Here is a 25,960-nt window from a genome sequence, read left to right as displayed (position 1 = left end):
GCTAGACTTTTACAACTTTCTTCCATATGCTTTGATCTAAAAAATAAATGTATCAACTCAACTGCCCCCCATTCTCTTATTGTAGAGCCATCTCAAAGGAGTCAAAGAGGGTACAACTTAACACTAATAATATCAACAAAAATGTTCACATTTTTCATTGATTTTCTAACTTAGGTGTTGAAAATAAGACATTTGACACCTCCCCAACAGATACAAAATGCAGTTTCTAGAACAGATAGATTATAGGGTTATTATTCACATCTCAAAAGGAAATACTGTATTTATTTAAAATCAACATATTCAAATGACTTCATTTATACACTATTTACATAAACAATGAACAAAGCAAAGGACATGCACTTACAGTTTAATATAAACATTTATCAAGTGCCTGATATAATGTATATCTAAATAAAATGGGTTTGTTTTCACTGAGTTTATATCAGAGTAGAAAAGATAAGCCTTGCACACAATTCTACAAATCTAAAATAAGGTACACCATGAGACATGCTATAGAACCAAGGAGGAAAGAAGAGTTGGGGAGAAATTTAGGAAAGTGTTAAGAAGAATATGGGATTGGGAAAATAATTAATTCTACCCCATCCCACCCATATTGTTTTCACCCCTCTAAGAACTTAGGCATTTACTGAAAAGTTTGGCACCAGACAGACAAAGGCTCTGGGACCTTGAGCAAATCTATGTCCTATTAGAGTCTCATTCCTCATCAACGAAGTGAATATAATACCAAATAGCTGGCAGGACTGTTGAGAAAATTAAATGTGAATGATTTCTATATTTATGTAAATAAATTTATATAAACTATCTGCATATATACATATCTGTATACAAATATATCTATATATTTTATCTACTTATATATCTTGAATATATACACTTAAATTATATACTTACATATATGATTTATACTTATATTAAATATATATATTTATACATACATACATGTGTTTATATATATACAAATCACAATGCCTGACCCTGAAAGGATGCTCAGGAGGTGGTCATTATTACAAACGTCTACTAAATGCTGAATCTTATGCCAGGCCACTTGTGCCTCTGCATCTGGATGCTGTGTGGTATGTTGTTTAACTGCTTTTATATTCCCAAGATCATAAAAGAGCAAATGCCATGTGATTTACTTCTTATACATCCACAAGGAGAAAAAAAAATACGCAGTAACAATATTGAACAATCAGTAACAGAGGATTCAGCAAGACTCGGAAAATACATGGTATATATGAGAACAGAGAAAACTGAGTTCATAAGGTATAGAAGAAAAAAGTTGATAAGTACAATATTTAGGCAATCTGCATTGACTAATCAATCTTCACTGAGGTTCCACTATAGGCAAGCCCCTTAATACTATGCTAAATGCCAAGGGGATGCCAGAACAATACCCCAGGGGTTGTCTTTCCTATAACCCACTGCAGCCCTATGAGTCTTCATGCTGAAGGAATTAGAGAAGTTTCAACCATTTCCATAGAGTTTTATTTTTATTAGAGAGGGAAGAGACAGATATGGCGGGGCGGGGGAGGGCGTGTGGTAAAGCAAGGGAGAGAGGGAAAAAGAGAATCTTAAGCAGGTTTCATGCCCAGCACTGAGTCCAGCTCAGGGCTCAATCTCATAATCGTGAGATCATGTCCTGAGCTGAAATAAAGAGTTGGACACTTAACTGAATGAGCCACCCAGGTGCCCCCATCTGAAGTTTTTTAACATTTGGACTCCGTATCACTGGTTCTCAGAGAGTGATCTACAGACGACTTCAAAACCTTTTCAGAGAGTTTGCATGGCCAAAACTATTTTTGTACTGATTATAAGGCGTGATTTGCCTTTTTTTACTATGTTGACATTTACAAGGATGGTGCAAAGCCAGTGTTGGGTTAAATTGCTTAGCTTTACCACTAATCAAAGCAATGCCACAAAACGTATGGGCAGTCATTGTGTTTACCGCCACCACACACTGCGGGGGGGAAGCCATTTTAACTTAAGAACATCCGTGACAAATTCCATCCGATGAAATTGTCTTCATGGAGTGCTTGCTTGATGGATTTCATTTCCATTTCCATTTTTTTTCCATTTTTATTTTTAGCAAATGCTTAGCATTCTTTCCAGAAAATACCAACTATTCCTTTTCTTTTTTAAAAGATGTATGTATTTCTTTATTTGACAGAGAGAGAGAAAACAGAAGCAGGCAGAGCAGTAGGCAGAGGGAGAAGCAGGCTCTCCCCTGAGCAAGGAGCAGAATACAGGACTTGATCCCCAGGATCATGACCGTAACCAACTGAGCCTCCCAGGTACCCCCCACCTATATACTTTTCTTAAAGATCCAATGAAAAGATCTAATTTATGTTTGAACGGTAACAGTATTACTAATTACTTCAGTCTATATAACAAGGAAAAAAGACTGTGTTCCTTATTTCAAATTGTAAATGAATGTATGAGGATTTGGAATAATTGTTAATAATGAATTCTGGAATACTGAAAAAAATTAAATTAAATTTTAAGAAATGCTCATGGTAAACGTAAAAAGGAGAAAAGAAAGAATGTCCTTGACGAAGCAGTAAGATTTACTGATTTTAAATCTCAATGCCTGACTATGCAACTTTTTAATATTTTGTGTGACAAAATGGAAAACACACTTAAAGCATTTCTCAACACTGACTGTCTCAAGGAAATGCACTTTAAGCTATTGTTTGAGTTGTAAGGTAAACTAGCTTATTTTTTCATGGGCTATCATTTTACTTGAAAGAACAACAGAAATTATGGTTATTCAGATGTGGATGTTTGACAGTTATTATCTTGAAAATGAACAAAGTGGGCATGTCTTTTCAAGGAAAACAACTGGCAGTATTTGTTGCCAATGATAAAATTTAAGACTTTAAATAAAAACTGGAATTTTGGAAAATTTGTATCTGCTACTGTATGCCTCACAGCTTCCCAGGAGAATAGTGGTAATACTAAGAAAACTGATTTACTGGATTTTATATGATGAAATATGTCCATATTTAGAAATTCTATATAACTTGTTAAACCAGTATTTTCCAAATAACCAAAGCATGCTGTTTCAAAATCATTCATGGGTCAAAGACCCATGTAAACTGTAAGACAGACTAGGGGATTTTTAATGAAATAGAGAATGAAAAGTTCATTGATATGGTTTCAGATTCCATAGTGCAACTAACCTTTAAGAGACTACCAACTATTGGGGCACCTGGGTGGTTCACTGGGTTAAAGCCTCTGCCTTCAACTCAGGTCATGATCCCAGGACGAGCCCCAAGTCGGGCTCTCTGCTCAGTGGGGAGCCTGCTTCCCCTCCTCTCTCTCTGCCTGCCTCTCTGCCTACTTGTGGTCTCTGTCAAATAAATAAATAAATCTTAAAAAAAAAAAAAAAAGAGAGAGAGAGAGAGACTACCAACTACTGAGATCTGATACACATGAAAGAAAAAAATACACAATTATCCAAACTATTAAAATCCATTTTCCATATATATCTGAGTATAGAGGCCATATTTTCTTCATATACTTCAGCCAAAACATATTGAAACAGACAGAATGTAGATGCAGATATACACAGCTATGAAAATTCAGTTGCCTTTTTTTTTTTTAAAGATTTTATTTATTTATTTAACAAAGAGAGGAACAGGGCACAAGCAAGGGGAGTGGCGGGCAGAAGGAGAATAAGAAGCAGGTTCCCAGCTAAGCAGGGAGCCCAATGCAGGGCTCGATCCCAGGACCCTGGGATCACGACCTGAGCCAAAGGTAGATGCTTAACCGACTGAGCCACCCAGGCACCCTGAAAATTCAGTTGTCTTTCACAAAGCCAGACATTGAAGAGACCTACAAAAATACAAAATAATGTCACTCTTCTCACTAAGATTTCTTTGTTTTTTTGGGGGGTGGGGGGAATCTAGAGATATTTTTATAGTTACTCTTACTTTAAAATGTTACTTATGTTGCTATGCAGTAAGTTAATCATTTCTATTTTAAATGAATTAATAAACATTTTTAAATTTCTCAACTTTACTTTTTTTTTTTTTTAAGATTTTATTCATTTATTTGACAGAGAGAGATCACAAGTAGGCAAAGAAGCAGGCAGAGAGAGAGGGGGAAGCAGGCTCCCCGCTGAGCAGAGAGCCAGATGCGGGCCTCGATCCCAGGACCCTGGGATCATGACCTGAGCTGAAGGCAAAGGCTTATTAACCCACTGAGTTACCCAGGCACCCATCAACTTTAACTTCTCATACAGTGAAAGGTGATAGGTATAACCCACATAAGCAAAAGCTCTTGAGAACCTCAATCATCTTTATGAATGTCAATTTTTTGTGCATGACAAGAGATCTCAGAGATCCTGATTTTGTTTTAGTTGGTTTAATTTTTTTTATGAAAAAATCTGGAAATTGAAGTTACATACAGCATAGTCAAGACTTGCATCTGGATCTCCTGATTTCAATTTTACATTTATTCTACACCATGATTCCTATATTCACTAAGATAATGGTTTAGAAAACCCTCATTGCATTCTTCTCAGTAGGCAAGAAGTTAGACCAAATAATTACAATATTAACAATAACTGAAATTTGAACATTATGGGTCATGCATTTTTATACTTCTAATTTCATTCAGGTCTCACAACAACCCAGTAGTATAGGTACAGTTATTTACTTACCTACATTTTGCAGGTGAGAAACAGAGGTTAAACCACTTGCCAAAAATCACATAGCTACTACATGGCAAAGCTGGGATTTGAAAACAACACTTCTAACAAAGATATATCAGCAAAAAAGCTTTCTCCTAACTGCCCATCAAAACACTTGTGTGGTCATCAGCAGTGGCATTAATGGAAATAAAGGACCCAAAACTCTGGCCCAATACCATCAGATAGAGACAGAACAAAACACTAGCCTGGAGTATGGCCAGACAAACTTAGTTCTACACAGAGAATGGCAAGAAAACAAGCAAACAGGGAAATGTGATAGATATAACCAGGCTGCCTCTCTTCCTTACCCATCCAGCATCTCTACCATTACCCATTAAAAAGAAGTGACAGGAGTCAAGGGTGAAGTATTTGTCACTGACATACAGCTGGGGCAGTGAAAACTCTTGGCAGGTGTTCTCTAAGCTATAACTCCTCTTCTATGCAAACAACCCCCCAAGCTGAGTCCTCCTGGCTTTATCACACTGAGCCTTGACAAGAGCCATCATTAGTGTCCAAACTCCACTTTTTCCAGGCTGATGACATGTGTCAGGCCTTGATTCCTGGAGCCATTCCTGCCTGCCAACTCAGGAAAGGCTTCTGTAATGCCTTTGGCTTTTTTGAAATACCTCAAGTCACAAGACAGCAGCTGACACCAACTCCCTCCAGAGGATGGACACTTGGCCAGGAGCCCAAGCTGAAGTGGATTTGGAGGTTCTTGATCTTTACTGAAATCATTCCTACCTTCTCACTGGCAATTAAAATAAATTCCTCCCCTGAGAGCAGCCAGAGGTTCTGCAAGCCTCTTCCATCCAGTGGTAGTCACCTTTGATTAGAGTAAAGTGTTAAAGTGTAGCAGCAGCTGATAAATGTCAGAGCCTAAAGGGCCTTCACAGACTTTTGATCACTCACAGCTATTCCTCATTTCATACCATGGACAGTTTTTATGCCAACACCACTCAGCATCTCTTACTTAGTCAAATACTTCAGGTCAGGATGCTAAATTCAAGTCAATGGTCCATTTGCACTAGTTCTGGGTGTATCCCTAAGGCTAAGATGTTTGACCCGCCAGACAGATAGACTTGAAGTACTTTTCAGATGGCCAACAGGACATTAGGAAACTTCTGCAAAAAACATGCTTTTTCACAATGGAGAGGTAGTGTCATATAAGTAAACAGACGTGCACATGCACACGCACAGTCAAGAATTTTAATTCTGACCCACTATCTGACTTCGGGTCTTCATTTCCTCAGGGTGCCTGGGTAGCCCAGGCAGTTAGGCCTCTGCCTTCAGCTCAGGTCATGATCCCAGGGTTCAGCATCAGGCTCCTTGCTTAGCAGGAACATGCTTTTCCCTCTGCCTCTGCTGCTACTCCCCCTGTTTGTGTGCGGGTGTTCTCTCTCTCCCTGTCAAATAAATAAATAGAATCTTAAAAAAAAAAAAAATTTACCTAGGGGCACCTGAGTGGCTCAGTTGGTTAAGTATCTGACTCTTGATACCAGCTCAGGTCTTGATCCTAGGATTCTGAGTTCAAGACTTGAGTGGAGCCCACATACATAATGCAAAAATAATAAAAAGCATTTCCCCTAAATGTTTTAAATAGTAAGTTACTTATAGGATGAATGTCTAGTTACCTACAACTTACAATGTCTTAACACAACATTATAATCTAGAGGAGACAAAAATAAACTTCATAACAGACATCAAGTTTTTAAAGCATATAAAGTATCATATGATTACATTTAACCCAGTAAACTAAAATAGGTCAGAGGAAGAAATACATATGTTATTCTTAGATCGTCAGGGTTTCATCACTGTACAAAAGGAAAGATTTGAGTCTTTTGATCACTGTTTTTGCTTATTTCATTAACTGTTTATTGCAAAAACACATGCTGGTTGGCTCTCATGGACTTTTAAAATCTCTGCCAACACTTTTCACATACTGCAATAAAATCCAAGGTTCTTTCTACCTCATTCCTTAATACCCATGAATATTAACTACCGCATGATTTTGATCCCTATTTCTTTTATGACTTTATATTTCCAACTCACTTAATGTACTTACTCAATCAGGTCAGCTGAACAACAGTCCTTAGTATAGAGATACTTAGAAGAATTGTTCACTGATTATAGATACCCTGTGAATTAACTTACTATGGAAAAGTGAAGTATTGCTTATGGGTTTGTAAAATAATCTGAAGTAGTAATATCTTAAACACATTAAGCCACTGTAACTAGGAGATGGAAAATCCTGGTGGCCCTTAGAATATTTGGATAGGGTTTTTTTTTTTTTTCCTAAGAGATTTTACGTATTTATTTGGCAGACAGAGATCACAAGTAGGCAGAGAGGCAGGCAGAGAGAGAGAGGAGGAACCAGGCTCCCCGCCGAGCAGAGAGCCCGATGTGGGGCTCAATCCCAGGACCCTGGGATCATGACCTGAGCCGAAGGCAGAGGCTTTAACACACTGAGCCACCCAGGCGCCCCTATTTGGATAGGTTTTGAAAAGAAATGTCCCATTTGAAAAGAAATACCGTCTTTTGGCACTAGGTCAATTTGCCATTTCAGTGAGTTGGCCTGCCCACCCCCTGGTCTTCCCAATTCATAAAATATCTGAAATAACCTGATATAAAGTTGCCATGTCAAGAAGTAAAATGTTCCAAGCTACAAAGTTTAAATTTCTCTTTCTACTTCTCAATTGTCTGGTAAAACCTCAGCAGGCTAAATATAAGAATGTCCAATAATTCCATATACAACTACAATCTTCAGCATACTCTTTTCCCCCCTTCCCTAATACTCAAGTAAACACTCTGGATCTAGCAGGCTTTGTAAGCACTGTCTTGAAACAACACATTCTCTGACCCTTACTTAAGGGCAGAATTAGTACTCATAGTGCTGGGATCAGCTCCAAACCAAATGGTTGCTGTGGAAGTGGGAGAGAAACTGTTGCAAAGTCAGTTAAATTCATTCAAATATTTGTGTAACTTCTCATCTGGCAACTTCTGTATAAGTGCAGATTTACTAATTAAAGGTTGTTGATGAAGCCTAGTAACTACTTTTTCCAGGGATCATCACTGTCCAGTTTCCACTGTCTGGTTGTTGTTGTTTTTCTTTTTTTTTTTTTTTTTTTAAGATTTTATTTACTTATTTGACAGACAGAAATTACAAGTAGGCAGAGAGGCAGGCACAGAGAGAAGGGGAGGCAGGCTCCCTGCTGAGCAAAGAGCCTGATGTGGGGCTTGATCCCAGGACCCTGGGATCATGACCTGAGCTGAAGGCAGAGGCTTTAACCCGCTGAGCCACCCAGGTGCCCCACTGTCTGGTTGTATTGCACAGATTACAGCATAGGGAACAATGTGACTAGATAATGGTGACAGGCTGCAACAGCAGCAACATTACACCAGTGACAAGATGAGATGGTGAAATCTTGGTCTACAGCTCTGTTTGGAATGTCTGAACCTAACATTTAGAGGGAGGCTATGGATGCGCTCTTAAATTCCATAACTTAAACTGCTTTCAAAATTTTGTGTTTATGTGCAGATTAGGGAGAGAATCTATAGCCTTCTACAAAGTTTCTTATTATCTAATTGTTAATCCTCACAAGCAGTATGAGGGAGGTACTACTATACTATTATTCTTATTTTAACAGATTGAGGATTTTGAAGTTCAAGAGATAAAAACTTTTCCTAAGGTCACAAAGAAAGTGGTAGAGAATTAATTTCAAAAAGCCTTTGAAACACACATATACATACATACATATGCAATGTAATAGTTATCTGGAAGTTACTTTAACTATAAAATAAGGGTTTTACGTTAGTGTAAATGAACCAAAACCAGAATATGGGTAAAATATGCAATTTAATTTCATAATACATAAGTACATTATAAATGATTTTAAGAATTTAAATCATTTTGAAACATATAGAAATTCATATAAATTTTAACATGTGTTGTGCTGTTTTACACACTTGACATTTAGTTCTCACAACAGGTTTTTTTTTTTTAAAGATTTATTTATTTATTTGTCAGAGAGGAAGAGAGAGCACAAGCAGGAGGAGCAGCAGGCAGAGGGAGATGCAGACTTCTTGCTGAGCAAGGAGCCCATTGTTGAACCTGATCCCATGACCCTGGGATCATGACCTGAGCCAAAGGCAGATGCTTAACCAACTGAGCCACCCACATGTCCCTCACAATAGTTCTATGAGGTAGACACTATCGTTATCTCCATTTTATAGGTAAGGAAACAGAAAAACAGAGAAGTTTTTTTCTCTTGCACAAGGTCACATAGCTAGTAAGTTGCAAAGTCAAAATTCTAGCTCCAAATCTGTATTCTTTATTGTTACAATATTACTTCTCTGAACACTTAATATATGAAAAATTTAAACTATGGCCACTCAAAGGGAAAAAAAAGAGAACAAATAAGAATCCAATTTGGAAAAGTCTATCATGATAAGGTATTTCATATACTCTATTTTAGCACATATGAACCCAGAGCAATGAAAAAAAGAAATCTAGAAATTATATTAACATGCTACTTTCACATGCACAACCTCATTTAATTTTCACAGCTTTGTGCAAAGGGCAAGTGCTATTTGTCCCCCATCTTAAAGATGAGTTAACGGATGCTGAGAGGTTAATGTCATCACTCATCATTACCTGAACTTTCCCTTCTCTAGGACTTTCTATGCAGAGCTTTCCCTCTACTGGAGTATCTTTCCTTCTCTGTCTAGAAAAATTCAACTATACGTTTGAGTCCCAAGTCAGATGTGACCCTCAGATATATCTTTCCTGCGACTTTTGGGCAGAATTAACCCTTTTCTCTACTCTCCCTTAACATGATTTGTACCTTCCCACCAGCATAGCAGTCATTCTCTTTGTCATCTACTGTGTCTATGTGTAGATCCCTGGGCAGACACTGTGCTCCATAATGGCAAGGATTGTATGTAAGAGAAAGGATCCTAGGATTTCACTGATGAATTAGCAAAAGGATAAAGCAGAACACTAGCAGTCAGGCTAAAAGAAATATGGGTTCATGATGCCACGCTGTTGTCATCTTTATAACATAAGAATCTGTCCTCAAGGTTAGTAGCATTACCCCCAAATACCCCAAATATATGCTCCCTGCATAATGCTTGGGAAGTGTCTGGACAGAAGCCACCTGAGATAGTGACTCCTCTTCTCTTCTATGCTACTAATCTCTCAAATATATTGCTTTATTAAGTTTATGATTCTTGTTTCTTTCAAGTATATCAAGAGGCCTCAAGAAGACTATGAAAACAATTACATGTCCAAGTTGGAGCAATGTGGGTTTCAATATTTCGTAGTACCTTTGGAAAAGGAAAAGAGGTAAGTGAAACAGTAAAGGATGGCATGGTAAATTTTGACAAACTCAAAACCAACCTAAATCAAGAATGAAATAAACCAACTTATTAAATTTGTAGTTTCTACAATTCTTGTTTAATTTAACCCTAATGTTTTTAACCTTAGACTTTATCCTGGCGTTAAATATATAAACCCCTTAGCAAACTCATTAAAAATACCAGTGTGTCCTTCTAACTTGCCTGATGATAAAAACTTAAAGGCGTGAGGATGATGGTAGCCTTCCCTGCCATGAAAATTAATTATTTCCAACACAATGGGAAATACCCCTATGCCATTTTGGAAACCTACCTTTCACTCTGCTCTAGCTTTTCAAATCTATAAAAAGCATTCTTATTAGAATGCCATGAATTTAAGCAATGGTATTTTGTAAAATATCTCATGGCTTGGAGCAGCAGAAGTCAGTATTCTTTTAAAGTCTGAACATCTATCTGTCCAAACGGTTTAAGGCATTCACATCTCTTTCTACTATGAGACCAAGGGAAGACTGTTTAAACACAATAAAGAGTTTTTAAACGACTACACAGTAACAGTTGCTTGATTTTTTTGTTATCGTTGTATACAATTCACTGTCATAACACTGAGAATTCAACAAAGCTGGCTAAATGGAGTGTTTTGACAGAGGGTGAAATAATTAAATTGATGTAGATGTTCAACAGTTTACATTCAAACCAAATTCTCAGTGATTTTTTTTTTAATGTGTACCATTTGGCTCCTTTAAAAATGAATTTGAGAAGAGTCAACCTTTACTATTTAAACCCAATCCCTGATTAAAGATTAACCTTAATTCAGCCAGCAGTTCTCTAAGCCTTGCTTCTGAGCACTCCTCCATCTCTCCAGTAATAAAACCCTACATTCTGAAACCCTCTATCCCTACCCATAGAATTATTTCATTTTCTAGCTTTTTAATCAAGGATATTCAGGAGTCAATGAAAAATAACCAGTATGTCTATAATGTACCAATACTCTTCATGCCAAAGCAAAAAGACACCTGACATTTTAGTTGCTGTGATCTTACAGAGGAGAAATGCAAGCTTTCTCTTAGGTGATAGGGGTTTTTTGTTTCTGTTTTTTCAAAATGGAAAATAATGTGTAGACTACCATTGAACCTCTGTGGCAACTCACTGATCTAGGATCTCAGCTAGAGAGATCACCAATTGTGAAGGTAAATTTTTTTCATCTTCCTCTATGAAAAATTTTGCCTAAAGACCCACCTGCTATTTATACAGGCAAACAAGGAGAAAATGTTTACTAGTTTGATATAGTTCTCACTGCAGATGCTACTTCTGATACAGAAGAGTTAAATTTTGTGGTGGACAGGAAAAGAGGTGATATGCTCAGGGAGCTGAGCATTGATAAAGTCCAGTATTCAAGTTCTGGCTTACAACAGTGACTCCTGGCTATGTAACTGTGCAAATCACTTAATCTCTCAGTTTTTTTCATGAGGTACAAGTGGGTTGTTTTGAGTTTGATGAAATAAAAATATACAAATTCCAGCACATAACAGAGTCCATAATATATATTAACTTCTTTCTTACCCATGCCCTTTAATAATCAATCTACTGTAAAATGAGGCACCTGACATTTTCAGAATTAAAAAAATAATACTGTTCAAAGCCATTTTCTCAACCACCCATTGGAGTCTGCTTGTATAAGTAACTGCAGTCTCACAAGTCCATTAAGTTCATGAGCTCTCTGCTATACACAAACTGATTTCACAGTCTAAATATTCTCAACCTGAAACCTGGAAAAGAACATGAGAGCCTCTATCAGCAGTGGTTTCACTGCTCATTGGCTCTTGGAACATGGGTACAGGCTGAAGAAGGGCTGCCAGGGCCAGAAACCAGCCTTCAGAGGACTCCAAGGAACATTCAACGCTGTCGGTGAGTTTGGGATTTGAAAAAACCACCGACCGTTGACTGTACCTTGGGGTCCTTACAGACAACACTACATTTCCTGAAGCAAAGGAGCAGGCTGTACCTTCACATGTCACATAAGATCACCAGAACCAGTCCTGCTGCCTGTCCCTAAAAGAGGTCCAGTGAACTCTGAAAGAGCTCCCCCTATTTCTATTGCCCATTGTTCCTTGCTTTGTGTTGTTTTTCACAAACAAGTGTTTCACTTCAACAAGATAAGGAGAACTCCACTATAATACTGAATGTGCTTAAAAATGTCTCCTAGAAATATGTCACTCTAGTGAAAAACGGGATGGAGCAAGGAGACATTAAAAACATATATTTCAGTTTTGAGTGAAACCCGGTTATTTTACACCCATTTCTCCCCCATCCCCTCAAAACTTTAATTAGGAGCAAGAGAAGGATTTAATAAGCAAACATAGCATACAACTGTCTAATGCCTGTACAACTCTTATCATATTCTACCTCCAACTACAGTTAATATGGTTAAGTTTTCACAGCCCTGTTAGAATATGAGATGTTTGAAATCAACTATTGCCTCACTACTTCTGGGCACACATATGCTTACTTAAAAGTTTGTTAAATGTTAAGTAAAATGTCAGGTCCGAAGTCAGATATCTGGGAAAAATCTTGGTTCAACTCCCTAACTAGCTATGTGATCATAGGCAAGTATCTGAGTTTCTGTTTTCTCATGTATAAAATGGTAGATAATAAGAACACTTACCTCATGGAGTTTTGAGATTCAAGGAGATAATATATAAAGTGCTTTGTACCATTCCAAGCACACAGCAAACAATATATGGAAACTGCTATTATTATTTAAGCCAAAACATAACCTGTGCTAATTTACCTTGAAAAGTGCTCATATTTCTCAGCCCAAAACAGAGAGGAAGAGCCAGGACCTTCGACTCTTGTTTGTATCTATCAGGTATGCAGGCACCTATCTATCTGTATGGTCACAGAGCTACCTGTTAGCTTCTCCACGAGCTCCTTCCATTCCCTGAACCAGTTTTTCAACTTGAAGAAATCTCCCAGCTCTAGTATCTAGTGTTACCTATAATTAGGTGGGCCCTCAATCATCGGTTACTAAGAGAGATACCGGACCTAGGCCTCAAAGAACCAGTGTGGAAAAGAAGAGCCGGGAATTCAGGAGGGCCGAGGCAACGCCACCAAATGGAAACGCTGATGGCTGCACTCAACATTCATTGCTGTCGGTGGGTTTGAGTCTGAATCAACTCACTGATCAATGAATGCAAACTGCGGACCAAACAACCTAAGGAAAGCAAAAAAGCAGAGTCACCTGAGTGCATCAGCTACCGTGCTGGATGGAAGCTGCCGCTGTCTCCAGTACACCAGCTAAAGTCTCTCTTGCTCTCTTTGCTTCTAATACTAAATAAGTACTCTAAATGCCTAGTGCTTTACTTTTTCTTATTTTTAAAAAATGTTCTAGGGGTGCCTGGGTGTCTCTGTGGGTGAAGCCTCTGCCTTAGGCTCAGGTCATGATCTCAGGATCATGGATCGGGCTGTCTGCTCTGTGGGGTGCCTGCTTCCCCCTCTCTCTCTGCCTGCCTCTCTGCCTACTTGCAATTCTCTCTCTCTCTCTGTGTCAAATAAATAAAATCTTTTTAGAAAAATAACTGTAAAAATGTTCTAGAGTTAAAGAAATATATTTTTCAATTTTTTACTAACATATAATGTTTTATTAGCCCCAGGGGTACAGGTCTGTGAATCACCAGGTTTACACACTTCACAGCACTCACCATAGCACATACCCTCCCCAATGTCCATAACAAAACAAGAAATGATATTTTATAGGAAGAACTGTATATCTTGACATGACACGTATTTAAAAAACCAATGCTTTTGTAATTATTAAAATTTAAAAAAAACAAACATACTCATTATTTAAAATTTAAATATTGAAATAAAGTAAAAATTGAGTATCCCTTTCTTCATCATCTTCCATTTCCTCAATGGAAATCATCTATAAATATAATAAATAGTGGGGTGCCTGGGTGGCTCAGTCATTAAGCGTCTGCCTTCAGCTCAGGTCATAATCCCAGGGTCCTGGGATGGAGTCCCACACTGGGCTCTCTGCTCAGCAGGAAGCCTGATTCTCCCTCTCCCACTCACCCTGCTTGTGCTGCCTTTCTCTCGCTTTGTCTCTGTCAAATAAATAAATAAATAAATAAAATATTTAAAAATATATACGATAAATGGCAAGTTTAATAACTTGTCATAATCAAAAAACTTATCTATATTATCTGATATTATTAAAATAATAAATATCATAAACTATACACTTATTTTAAATTTATGTCCTTAGAGACCTTTATCCATGCACATACAAATGGATACATATCTATAATTTTGTGGGGCTTTTGAGAGGTGGCTTAAGCAAAAATAAGCTCATTTTATATTTACAGCTGTATAATCTGCTTTTTCACTTGACTATACTAGACAACTACTATAAACAGCCTTCTGCAACAATCTTGCTATATTGTACTAGTTCTTTCAAATGACTATATAGTATGCCTTAGTATGAAGGCCCTGGTTATTATTGTGACCAAAATTTTGAGGCTCATTCATTCTAACCTTTGCAAACCATGTCTCTCAAACAAGAAAAGAACCTAAGTGAAATGGGAAATGAACATCATTCATCTAAACAAAATGTAAAATGTAGTACCAATTCTCTGACTTCTGTAACATAAGATAAGATGAGCCACTTTCATGATAATGACAGGAAAACAAACCTTGGTCACCAATAATTTAATCATACACTTAAATCTGAGATAGAGAAAAACAGACTCTCATAGCAAAAGTCAAATTAAATAAAGCAGTACGAAAAGAATCTTATCTAAAGTTACCTTCCAGGAGGCCTGGGTGGCTCAGTCCATTGAGACACTGCCTTCGGGGGCACCTGGGTGGCTCAGTGGGTTAAGCCTCAGCCTTCAGCTCAGTTCATGATCCCAGAATCCTGGGATCGAGTCCTGCATCGGGCTCCTTGTCCAGCAGGGAGCCTGCTTCTCTGCCTGCTTCTCTCTCTGCCTTTGCCTGCCACTCTGCCTGCTTGTGCTTTCTCTCTGACAAATAAATAAAATCTTAAAAAATAAAATAAATAAAGTTAGCTTCCAAACCCAGGGACAGGAAGGAAGTTGAAGTGCAGGTATAGTGATACAAGAAAGAAAAAGAGAAATCAAAGTCAAGAGAAAAATGAAGAAAATGACAAGAATTCAGGAAAAATAGAGGGTTCGGGCCAGTGTTTCCCAATCTGGTTATATATCAGAATCATCTAGACTAGTTGCTCTGAAAAATGCAGATTCCTGAGATCTACCCTAGACCAGATGTAGGGTCCTAGAATCTGTATTCTATTATACCAAACATTCTAGGCATTATTTTTCAACCACCAATTACTTCCAAATTTTCTGAAAACATTAGAAAAGAATATCCAATACATTCTTTGAAAAATGTACACCTGAACAAGCATGCCACCTATTTATTTACAGAGAATCAATAATCTTTAAATATGCCAATAAAAAAAATTCATTTCAGCCACCAAAATCCTATGCTATTTCTCTTGGATAAAACTAAATGCTACATGGGCGCCTGGGTGGCTCAGTTAGTTGAGCATCTGCCTTCAGCTTGGCTCATGATCACTGGGTCCTGGGATTGAGCCCCCAGACTGACAGTCTTACAGAGAACAATTTTGGAGTGATAGTCACAGAAGAAAACAGAAAGGTCGTGGTGAAGAGCTTGAGCTATGTAAGGGTAAAAATTCAAGTTATAGGATTTATCAACTATGTAAACCTAGAAAAGTTACTTACCTTTAAATCTGTTTCTTCGGTAAAAAGGAGATATGATAATAGTATTTGCTTCACAAAGCTACTTCTGAACTAAGAATATGCAATTATCATATGGTTTTACTCATATGTGGAACATAAGCAATAGCAGGGCCATAGGGGAAGGGAGGGAAACCTGAAGGGGGAGAAATCAGAGGAGACGAACTGGGGAAACAAACTGAGGGTTTCAGAGGGGACGGAGTGGGGTGAGGAGGTAACAGGATGATAGGTATTAAGGAGGGCATGTGTTGTGATGTGCACTGGGTGTTATACATAACCAATGAATCACTGAACACTATATCAAATATGAATGATGTACTATACACATAATTTAAAAACACGATAAAAAAAGAATACATGTAAATTATTTCACACAGAGCTTGACACAACAAAATACTAAAATGTGCATACTCGCACAAGCAGACACTGACAGGAAATTCAAACAGATTGGAAGCAAAAATGTTAACCACTGAAATCTTAAGTTGTAGAATTAAAGGTGATTTTTATGTTTATTATTTATAATTCATCTATGCCTTCCATGTGTTTAGCAATAAGCATCAACTATTTCAACAATTAGAAAAATTGTTTTTAAATGTCTTTTTTTTTTTTTAAGATTTTATTTATTTATTTGACAGAGAGAAATCACAAGTAGACGGAGAGGCAGGCAGAGAGAGAGAGAGAGGGAAGCAGGCTCCCTGCTGAGCAGAGAGCCCGATGCGGGACTCGATCCCAGGACCCTGAGATCATGACCTGAGTCAAAGGCAGCGGCCCAACCCACTGAGCCACCCAGGCGCCCCTAAATGTCTTTTTTTTTTAAAGCAAAGATTTCTTTTAGATGAGAGATCTACCTATGTTTGGCTGAAAAGCAGACTGAAGAATCCACAGTGGGAAAGGAAGAAAAGATGGACTGTTTTTATCAAGAAAGAGAACCTGTAGAAAGCAAAGCTACAAGGACCGTAGAAAGTGACAGGTTCCAGGTCCATATGGATGTGGTCACTTTGGAAGGCAGACACATCAGCCTCAGAGCATGAAAACGATAAAGGAAATTCCAGCCTACTTCTGTCCTCTCGGGCTGTTTCTTTCTCAACAGGATCCAATTGGACCTTGTGATCCTGAACCTTGGCAAGGAACCTGGCATGGAGTAGATGCTCAGTAAATGTCTGTCAAATGAATTTTCTTTGATTTCTGGCACAGTTATATTTATAACTTAGGAAGTGGTCTGCTCCTTGAACCAAGCACTGGATAGCTTCAAACCATCGGTGCCATGAATTATAGTTCTAACCCAGGTATATAATTTTAATAACTACCAGATATCAGGTTTGTCCTTGATTACTATACTTGCTATAGAACTCCTGAACTTACACTTTAGTCTAACTTCCCTCCTTTTCTTCAGACTAAATCTACTGAAAACATATGCAATCAGTCAAAATTACATGCCCCTTCTGCTCCTCTTCCCAGTAAACAGCTGAGGCAAAACACAGAGTATAAAAGAAGTGATTTAGAATATGGAGTCAGAAAACTTGAATTTAAGTCTAACTCTGCCAAAGCTGTATCCTCTTGGACAAAGGAGTCACCCTGTAAACCTTCCTTCTCTGTAAAATGGGGACCAAAGATACCTCTCCTATCTCACAGGATTGTTGTGAGGCCTCAGCAAAAAAGCCAACCAAACAAACAAACAAAAACCAGTGAAAAGCACAGGTCAAAGCAATACAGCCTAACGCATCCTTGCACATGATGGTACCACTCCACTGGCTCTTCTCTTTCAGCAGACAATATACCCTCATTTCTCAAACTCTCACCTACTCGTCAACCCGCAGGACCTATTTGCAAGATGTCTAGCTGGGACTAATCTATCTATAACCTGGGGCTCAAAGTAAGCATTTTTCTCTAAATAAGTATCATCTGCCTAGACAGTCCATCAGAGCCACACACCGAACAGATGAGTCAGTTCTCCCCAACAAAGAGAAAGTTTTCCGACACACTTTAGTGAGGCAGGGCATAAGGTAAGGCTTTGGGAGCAGGGAGGGTCTAGGCCTCCAAGTGAAAGAGTAATATGAGATATCACAAACTAATAGGACATCACCTGACATACCTAAAACCACTTCATCAAAAAAAACCCATAAAACAGTTTTATCCAAAAGTCTCCAACCAATCTTAGGTAATTTTTTAGTTTTACAGCTTTATTTAGGCATTGTAAATGTACAACTCAATGACTTTTAGTTACTCATTTAGAGCTGTGAATTATCGCTGCAATCCAATTTTAGAATATTTTCATCACTCCAAAACTCCTCTTGAGCCCATTTACAATCTTCACTCCTACCTGTAGAACCAACCACTGATCTGTATTCTGTCTCTGTAAATTTGCCTTTTTTATTTTTTTAAAAGATTTTATTTATTTTTTTTTAACAGGCAGAGATCACAAGTAGGCAGAGAGGCAGGCAGAGGTGGGGGTAAGCAGGCTCCCCGCCGAGCAGAGAGCCCAATGCCAGGCTCGATCCCAGAACCCTGGGATCACAACCTGAGCCGAAGGCAGAGGCCTTAACGAACTGAGCCACCCAGGTGCCCCTAAATTTGCCTTTTTTAGATATTTCACATAAACGGAATCATATAATATGTAGTCTTTTGAGTTTGACTTCCTTCATTTATAATGTTTTTGAAATTTATTCATCCTGTAGCATGTGTTAGTAGTTCATTATTGTTTACTGTTGTTGAATAGCATTCCATTATATGGATATTTCACATTTTGTTTATCCTTTACCAGCTGATGGACATTTGGATTGCTTCCAGATTTTGGCCATTATAAATAATGCTGCTATAAACATTCATATACAAGTCTTTGTGTAGACATATATTTACATTTCTCCTGGGTAGATACCTTGGAGTGAAACTGTTGCATCATATGGTAAGTTTCTATTTAACTTTTTGTTTTGTTTTTAAGAAAAGGATTTGCGGAGGGGCAAAGTGAAAGGGAGACAAAAACTTAAGCAGGCTCCACACCAACTGTGGTACACAATGTAGGGCTCAATCTCACAGCCTGAGATCATGACCTGAGCCAAAATCAAGAGTCGGATACTTAAGAAACTGGGCCACCCAGGCACCCCATTTGCAACTTTTTATTAAATTTCCAAACTAACTTCTGAAGTGACTATACCATTTTACATTCTTATGGCAACGCACAAGGTTTCCAGTTGCCGTACATCCTTACCAATACATTTTTATAGTCTTTTTGACTACAGCCACTTCAGAGGCTGTACAGTAGAAATTCACTGTGATTTTAATTTGCATTTCCCTAATAACTTGGGATGTTGAACACCATTTTATGTGACAAAATGTCTGTTCAAGTCTTTTGTCTCATGTTTTTTCTTTTATTTAATTGTGATAAAATATACATAACAACAAAGTCTACCATTTTAAACATTTTTTTTAGTGTGCAATTCAGTGGCATTAAATTCAGAAGACTGTGCAACCACCAACACTATCCATTTCCAGAATATTTTCAGAATTTTGTATTTTTTTATTATATTTTTAAGATTTTATTTATTTATTTGGGCGCGGGGGGGGACAAGGAGGGGGAGCAGCAAAGGGAGAGGGAGAATAAGGCTGAGGGAGAAAAAGGCTGAGCAGGAGTCCCATGCAGGGCTCAATCCCAGGACCCTGGGATCCTGACCTGACCCGAAGGCAGATGTTTAACCGACTGAGCCACCCAGGTGCCCCTATTTTCAGAATTTTAAAAAAGAAAAACAAAAGCTCTCTATCCATTAAACAGTAACTGTCCATTCCACACTTCCCCTGAACAACCTATTCTTCAACCATTTCCCCTATTTTACTGTCTCTATAAACTTGCCTATTCTAGTTATCACATGTAAGTGGAATCATGACAAAAAATAATTTTTATTTTAAAAAAATTTTTTTTAACTAGCTTGTCTTCTGAGTTGTAAGAGTTCTTTATATGTTTTGGATACTCCTTTATCAGATAAGCAAATCTTTCTGTAGCTTTTCATTTTTTTTAATAATGTCTTTTAAAATGCAAGTTTTACATTTTAATGAAGCCAACTTACCAAATTTTTCTTTTATAGCTTGTGCCATTGGTGTCATGTCTAGGAAGTTATTGCCTAACCCAAGGTCACAAAGATACCATTTCGTAGTTTCAGACTGAGGTGTATGATCCACTTTCAATTAATTTTTGTGTCTAGTATAAATTAAGAGACTGAGTTTTGGGGTGGGTTTTTGTCTTTTTTTGTTTTTGCATGCAAAAAAAAAAAAAAAACCAATTTCCCAACATTATCTGTTGGAAAAAATTACTCTTTCCCCCACTGAACTGTTTTGGCACCTGTGTCAAAAATCAACTATATATTTCTGAACTCTCAGTCCAGTTCTAGTACCTGTCATTACACCAATCTATCACCCTCTTGATTATTATAGTGGATTTTTAAAACCATGTAATAAGTCCTTCCAATGTTGTGCTTTCTCAAAATTGTATTGGCTCTTCTACTTTAGGTCCTTTGCATTTCCACATAAATTACAGGATTAAATTTCTTCAAAGAAGTCAGCTGGGATTTTTCTTTTTAGAGAGATTACATTGAATCCATACATCAAATTGGGGATAACTATCATTTTAACAACATTTGGACTCATAATCCATGAAGACAGAACGTCTCTCCATTTATTTAGGTATTTTAAACTTCTCTCAACAATATTTTATAGTTTTTAGTGTAAATCTTGTTAATTCTTCTGTTTAATTTATTCCTAAGTATGAAGCCAATCATGAATGGAATTCTCTTATTTCATTTCTGGATTGTTGCTAGTATATAAAAATTTTTTAATTTTTTTGTGTAGTTGGTATCCTGTGACCTTGCTTAAACTCAGATCTGTTTTGGTTTCTTTTTTGTGAATTACTGGGGTAATTTAGATGCCTTCCCACCCCCACCCCACTGCACTAGGTAGAACACTCCAGTGAAGAAGTGCTAAGAGTAGACTTAAGAGACATTCTTACCCACTTTGTTCCCAGTCTTAGGAGAAGAGGATTCATATTTCACCATTAAACATTACATTAGTGTTAGGATTTTCATAGATGCCTTTATCAAGGTGAGACATTGCCCACTCTTCCTGGTTTGTTGCAACATTTTATCATTTACATCAAATGTTTTTTCTGTATCTACTGAGCTGATCATGTGGGGTTTTTTAAAACCTTTTAATATGATTTACTACAAGACAGCAAACTATGACTTGTGCACTAGCTATTTTTGTAAAGTTGCAACAAAACAGGCATATCCACTTATTTACATATAGTCTATCACTGTTTTGCAGTACAACAGCAGAGCTGAGTAGTTTAAACAGAAATTGTAATGGTCCAAAAGTCTAAAATATTTACCAACTGGTCTTTTTTTTTCTTAAGATTTTATTTATATATTTGAGAGAGAGACACAGAAAGAGAGCAAACACAAACAGAAGGAGTGGGAAAGGGAGAAGCAGGCTTCCCGCTGAGCAGGGAGCCCGACACCAGACTCAATCCCAGGGCCCTGGGATCACGACCTGAGCCACCCACGCACCCACCAACTAGCCTCTTAAGAGAACATGGTATATTGGTTTACACATATTAATCCAAACTTGCATGCCTGGGATAACGCCCAATTGATCATGATCTATAATCTGTTTTTCTGTGTTGTTAAATTTGGTTTGCTAATATTTTATTAAAGATTACTGTGACTAGAGGCGCCTGGGTGGCTCAGTGGGTTAAAGCCTCTGCCTTCAGCTCAGGTCCTGATCTCAGGAGGGAGCCTGCCTCTCCCTCTCTCTCTGCCTGCCTCTCTGCCTACTTGTGATTTCTGTCTATCAAATAAATAATTTTTGTTAAAAAAAAAGGTTACTGGGTCTCTGTTCATAAAGGATACTGGTCTGCAATTTTCTTAATGTATCTTTGTCTGGCTTTGTTATCAGGGTAATAGCGTCCTCACAGAATGAGTTGGATAGTGTCTTTCCTCCTCTACTTTCTGAAAGAGTTTGTGAAGGATTAGTTTTCGTGCTTCTCTAAATGTTTGACAGAAGTCACCAATGAAGCCACTTGGCCTGGGCTTCTCTTTGCAGTAAGATTTTTAATTACTGATTTGTTTTCTTTGTTCTAACACAGAAAACATTTAATTGTTAATCCATCAGAGGTCCACAGCTTCATGGATACCCCTTCACCAGGCAAAAAGACAACTTTTTTATGCAGACTGTTTAGATAAGACTCTTGGGGTTTATAAATCCCAGCCCTTTCTGTCTTAATTAGCACAAACTGACAGAGATGATCAAGCAGCACTTCAATGACATTTTAACATCAGATGTGTTTGGTAATCATACAATAACTCTCCATGGAATCACATTTAGTTTTGTTTAATAGAAACTAATTTTTTAATATTTGATAGGCCAATATCTGGGCAAAAAACTAATGGATGTCAAAAAGAAATGCCCATTTGTCAATGAGAGAATATCTTTGTGCACAAGAAAAATGGTGAATTAAAGCTATCTAAAACTTCACATTCAACCTAATTTACTGTATAAATAGCATCAATAAATACTTGTGTTAATGAGGAAAAAAAAACAAACTGGGCCTGGGCTTTTCTTTGCAGTAAGACTTTTAATTACTGACTCAATTATTTAATTGTTATAGGTCTATTCATATATTCCATTTCCTCTTGAGTTGGTTTTAATAATTCATGCCTTCAGCATTTGTGTCTAGGAATCTGACCACGACACGTAAGTTGCCCAATTTGTTCAAAGAAAGTTGTTCATGGTTTTCTCTTACAATCCTTTTCATTTCTTTTGAGTGACCTCCTTGCTAAACTCAATTAGTTCTATTTGTTTCTGATTTGTTATAAATATGAGATTTTATCATTTATGTAAAAAGACAGTTTTAATCTTTATTTACAAAAATAGCTGTCCATATGTCAGTTTGCTGACCTCTGTAGCATGCCATGTTAATAAAATAAAGATTTTTTTTAAATCCCAAAATGATTATCCTGCTTTGGGTTTGGTTTCTTATCTAATCTTGTTTTGTTTTGTTTTGTTTAAGACTTATTTATTTGAGGGACGCCTGGGTGGCTCAGTCATTAAGCATCTGCCTTTGGCTAAGGTCAGGATACCAGGGTCCTGAGATTGAACCCCACATCGGGCTCCTTGCTCAGCAGGGAGCCTGCTTCTCCGACTTGACTCCCCCGTGTTCCCTCTCTCTGTCTATCAAATAAATAAATATTTTCTTTAAAAAAAACAAACCACACATTTATTTGAGAGCGGGGGGAGAAGCAGAAGAAAATGGATAGAGAAACTTAAGCAGACTCCACAGATTCCACCACCCCAAGATCAAGAACATCTTTTATCTAGTTTCTTAAAATGGAAGCCTAGATTAACGCTTGAGACCTTTCTTCCTTCCTAGTATAAATTTAAAAACTATAAATTTTCCTCTAAGTACTGTTTTAGCTGTATTCCATGAAATATGCTATGTTTTCATCTTCATTTAGTCCTAAATATATTTAAATTTCCCTTTGGATCTCTTCTTTGACCTGTGGGTTATTTTTAAGTATGCTATTTAATTTCAAAATTTTGGAGATATCCTCTATTTCTTTCTGTTCTGGATCTCTAGTTCTGTTGTGGTCATAAAACAAACCTTTTAAGATTTCCATCTTTTAAAAATAATTGAGACTTCTTTTATGACCCAGAATATTCTTAGAGACTGTTCTATGTGCCCTTGAAAAAAATGTATATTCTGCACAGAGTATTCAATAAATATGAGCTGGTTGCCAGTGTTAAGTCTTCTATATCCTTGCTAATTTTCCATCTAGTTCTTCTATCAACTATTGAGAGTGAGGCATTAAAATCTGTAACTATTATTGTTAAGTTTTTTATTTCTCCTAATTCCTGTCAATTTTTGTTTTATATATTCTGGTGCTGTTGTTAGGTATATTTTTATAATTGTTATATTTTCCTCATCTTGATCCTTTCATTCTTATGAAATGTCCCTGTCTCTAGTAATATTTCTTAAAGTACATTTTTTCTATTATTAATACAGTCACTCCAGCTTTATTAAGATTTTATTTATTTATTTGACAGACAGAGATTACAAGTAGGCAGAGATGCAGGCAGAGAGAGAGGAGGAATCAGGCTCCCTGCTGAGCAGAGAGCCCGATGCGGGGCTTGATCCCAGGACCCTGAGATCATGACCTGAGCTGAAGGCAGAGGCTTAACCCACTGAGCCACCCAGGCGCCCCAACTCCAGCTCTTCTATGGTTACTGTTTGTATGATCTATTTTTTAGGATCTTTTTACTTTCAACATATTTGTGTCTTTAAATCTGAAGTATATCTCTTACTGACAACAAAGAGTTGCATCTTGCCTTTTTATGCAGGTTGAAAATCCCTACACCTTTTGAACAGGCAGTTAGTCCATTTACATTTGATACAATTATTGACATGGTTGCATTTATGTATGCCATTTTGCTGTTTTTGCTTCATGTCTTTGTCTTTAATCTCTAACCTCTATTTCTCCATTACTATCTTTTTCTGTGCAAAATATTTCTGGTATATATACCATTTTTATCCCTCTGTTGACTTTATAGCAATTATTTTTTGTTATACTCTTTGTGTTTGCTCTAGGCATCACAAGATACATCTTTTACTTATCATAATCTAACTTAACTCCAGGAAATACAGAAACTTGCTCCAATATATCTCCTATTCCATCTCTCTCTCTTTCTTTAGATTTTATTTGACAGAAAGAAAGAGAGAGTGTGAGAGACCTCAAGAAGGGGGAACTGCAGGGGAGAGGGAGAAGACTCCCCACTGAGCAGGGAGCCCAACAAGGGGCTTGATCCCAGAACCCTGGATCATGACCTGACGGAAGGCAGCTGCTTAACTGACTGAGCCACCCAGCACCACTCCTATCTCTTTTCTGTTTTTATTACCATATATGTGTTAGAATCTCAATAATACAGTATTATCATTATTGTTTTAGACAATCTTGTCATTTCAAAAATTAAAAGAATAAAGATAATCCTATTAAAATAGTAAGATAAAAATACAGTTGTGTTTACCTATATACTTACCATTTCCAAGGTTCTTCATTTCTTCTTAGGGATTTGAGTAACCATCTGTTGTCACTTCCTTTCAGTCTTAAGGACTTCCTTTAATATTTTAAGACAGGTCTGCTTTCAACAAATCCTCTGCCTTTTTTATGTGGGAATGTCTTTATTTTGCTTTCATTTTTGAAGAAGAGTTTTGCTAGATAAAGAAATCCTGGTTACTGGGCTTTTTTCTTTCCACATGTTAACTATGACATCCCACTGCCTTCAGACCTCCTTGCTTCTGATGAGAAGTCACCTGTAAATCCTATTGTTATTCCCTTGTATGTGATGCATCATTTTGTTCTTGCTGTTTTCAAGATTTTCCTTCTTTGTCTTACAGCAGTTTGATTCTGCTAATGTGTTTATCATGCTTGAGTTCATCATGTTTCTTGGATCTGCAGATGAATTTAGCCACTATTTTTTCTAATATTTTCTGCTCCTCTCACACTCCTTTCCTTTTATATATGTATATTCTTAGGTATACATTTGATGTTGTCCCACAGATCTCGGAGGCTCTATTCATTTTTCAGGCTTTTTTCTGTTCTTTGTAATAATTTTTATTGACCTACCTACAAGTCCACCAATTCTTTCTTCTGCCATCTTAAATGTGCTATTGAGTCCAGCCTAGTTAATTTTTCATTTCAGTTATTATAATTTTCAAATCAAGCACTTTCATTTTGTTTTCTCTTAAAATTTCTCTTTGAGATTCTTTATTCATTGAGTCATTGTCATCATAATTTACTTTAACCCTTCAGTCAAGATTCCCTTTATTTAACTGAAATATCTCTAATAGGGACTTTGAAGTCTTTCTGTGCCAGATTCAACATTTGGGATCACTAGAGGACAGTTCCTACTCATTGATTTTTTTTTTTCCTGAGTATGGATTACACTTCAGTTTTTTGCACATCTTTTAACTTTCTTGTTCAATACTGAGCATATAAGGTAAGGTACTACTCACAACCCCAGATTCTGAGTTTTTCTCAACTAAGGTTTTGTGACGGTGGTGGATTTTGTTTTTGTTTTT

The 25,960-nt window shown here is 37.2% G+C and overlaps 1 protein-coding gene and 1 long non-coding RNA gene across 3 annotated transcripts in view; one reads left to right on the top strand and one right to left on the bottom strand.

Annotated features, from left to right (window-relative positions):
* Positions 1–10,177, top strand: part of LOC132025013 (uncharacterized) — a 33,551-nt gene extending 23,374 nt beyond the window's left edge. Inside the window, exons 2-3 of the long non-coding RNA XR_009406386.1 lie at positions 2,189–2,312; positions 9,955–10,177. This is a non-coding gene — a long non-coding RNA (uncharacterized LOC132025013). The remainder of the gene's footprint in view (positions 1–2,188; positions 2,313–9,954) is intronic.
* The window catches only part of NR6A1 (nuclear receptor subfamily 6 group A member 1), a 225,534-nt gene that overhangs the window by 143,509 nt on the left and 56,065 nt on the right, over positions 1–25,960 (bottom strand). The gene's annotated exons all lie outside the window — the stretch shown is intronic.

This window comes from Mustela nigripes, chromosome 9, assembly GCF_022355385.1.
Source record: "Mustela nigripes isolate SB6536 chromosome 9, MUSNIG.SB6536, whole genome shotgun sequence".
Classification (NCBI taxonomy): domain Eukaryota; kingdom Metazoa; phylum Chordata; class Mammalia; order Carnivora; family Mustelidae; genus Mustela; species Mustela nigripes.
Note: the sequence above shows the minus strand (reverse complement) of the source record. Positions and strands in the feature narration are given on the sequence as shown.